Raw genomic sequence first — 2553 nt, 5'->3', positions numbered from 1 at the left:
TAAATAAAGATTTAGTTTGGACCTAAATATTTAGTTAAGTAAATAAAGATTTAGTTTGGACCTAAATATTTAGTTAAGTAAATAAAGATTTAGTTTGGACCTAAATATTTAGTTAAGTAAATAAAGATTTAGTTTGGAGTTAAATAACTAAATCGGATCTACAGAAACTCTCCCTGGTATTGTTAATAAGGCAGGCTTCTGTTCAGCAGTGCTTTGCGCTGAAGCAGCAGTAACTGTAGAAATTATCTTTTTAAATATCTTTCAATATTTTTTTTCTCACACTATTAAGTTGGCGAGGATGCATTGTCACTGCTGGAGGATCATGGAGCTGGAAAAATCAGGAGATAGAGCCATGATGATGACTGGCCAGTTGGCCTATGTCTATTTACCCCTCATTCACACAGTCCAATATCCATGAGCCTTTCTTGTCATTGCAGCTCTGTTACAGACAGCTGCCTTTGTTAGTCAGCCTCTATGTTTCCTGTCGCAGTTTCTTTGCCTTAGAGATCTTGAAAAGTCTCTCCCTGGCATCAAGGAGCTGTAAGGAATCCCACAATCCTTTGTGTGTCATGACACTGATGATTCTCATCAGAAGTCATCAGGATCAGATGTGAAATTTTAAAAATGAAAGCCTCTCAGAATTTATAAAATTGATCATTTTTTATCTAAGTTGCTCTTAATATTGCCAAGAAACTTCCAATTTCCAGTTGCTGATTGCACTTAAGGGTGAAAGCAGGGCACCCCTTCATTCTTCTAACCAAGTAGCATGAGGATGTGATGGGGAATTTCAAAATAAAAGCCTCTCAGAATTTGCAAAATTGGTCAATTTTTTTCTAAGTTTCTGTCAATATTTCAAATAAATCCTTTTTCCAGTTAATAATTTCCCTCCAGCGTGATAGTAAAGCACCCATAGATGCTTCTCACCAGGTTTGGTTAGGGTCTAATTTGGAATTTCCAAATAAAGCCTTTCAAATCACAGCAGACACTGCGCTCGGTGTGATTGCACCATAACAGTGAAGTTGTAATTTGACCCATAACAATCCTAAAGACTGACGATGGGTTCATGAGGCGTCATGAATCGTTTGAACACATTGCATTGATGCTGTGTTGATACTGAATACGGATATCCAAGGCTCCGGAGGATGCAGCAGCAAAAAGAAACCGACAAAAAGAAGGCTGCATGTATCGGCTGTATAACGAGGAGTCTTCCCATCAGGACAGGCCACAGCGCCTCTCTATGATGTAATCGGCACTGAATCTGGCCTTTGGAGGATGTAGGCCCTGGATTCAAACTCAGCACATATCCCTAGAAGCAGTCAGGACCTTCTAATGAGCTCATACTAGAGTCAGGTTCAGCACTGTTCTGTTAGTAGCCGTTTATATTCCACCTTCTGCCATTGCCAGCACTGCACATGATGTAATCAGTTCCATTGTTAAGCTACATACACAACAGTCAATTGCATTTTTTGCAATAACTGGTGATTTTTTTTCACACCTTACTTTCTGCTAGACCTCAAAGGTTCCTGATATTTTTCTGCTACTGCATCAAATAAAACAAAACTTTGGACTTGTTTTATGCAAATGTCAAGGACTTCTGCATCTCTGAATTGAAACCTACACTTGGGGGAATCGGATCACAACATTGTTTTCCTCTGCTCAGAGTATAAGGCACTTTATAAGAGACAACATGCATTAAAAAGAACTGTAAGGAGATAGTCACAGGAAGCTGAAGAAGCCCTGCAAGGTTGTTTTGAGGCTGCAGACTGGGATGCACTGGGATGCACTGTATCAATGAGTATGTGACTGATTACATAAACTTCTGTGTAGATAACACCACCCCTACCAGACCAGGGAAATGCCTCCAAAACAATAAACCATGGATCACAAGTGATCTAAAGAAAAAACAAGCCTTTAAGAAGGGAGACAGGGAATTAATGAGGAGAGTAGAGAAGCCACTTAAGGTTACGATAAGAGAAAGCAAGGAGGCAAAGAGGAAACGGCTGGAAAACAAGCTCCAGCAGAACAATATCAGGGATGAAGAAGATCACATGCCTTCCATCAGACAGATGGAAATCTGGACAGAGCTGGTGAACTGAATCCATTCTTCAACAGGTTCAGATCAGGAACAAGCTCAGCGCATTTCCCTCCTTCCCCCAGCTGCTCCCTCCACCTTCCACCTGTCTATCATTAAAAGTCAAGTAAAGAGGCAGCTGGAGAGACTGAATGGTAATAAGTCAGCTGACACCATCAGCACCTGAGCAGCTCTGTGGGATTCTGCAGCACCTCTTCACCCTTAATCTGACCCTGGAGACAGTTTCAGTGATGTGGAAGACGTCCTGCCTTGTTCCAGGACCAAAGAAGACTCAGCCAGCAGTCCTCAGTGACTATAGACCTCCTGCCTTGATCCAGGACCAAAGAAGACTCAGCCAGCAGTCCTCAGTGACTAAAGACCTGTTACCTTGATCCAGGACCAAAGAAGACTCAGCCAGCAGTCCTCAATGACTATAGACCTCCTGCCTTGATCCAGGACCAAAGAAGACTCAGCCAGCAGTC

This window comes from Cyprinodon variegatus, unplaced genomic scaffold (assembly GCF_000732505.1).
Source record: "Cyprinodon variegatus isolate N-32 unplaced genomic scaffold, C_variegatus-1.0 Scaffold232, whole genome shotgun sequence".
Taxonomy (NCBI): Eukaryota; Metazoa; Chordata; class Actinopteri; order Cyprinodontiformes; family Cyprinodontidae; genus Cyprinodon; species Cyprinodon variegatus.
This window is presented reverse-complemented; position numbering follows the sequence as displayed.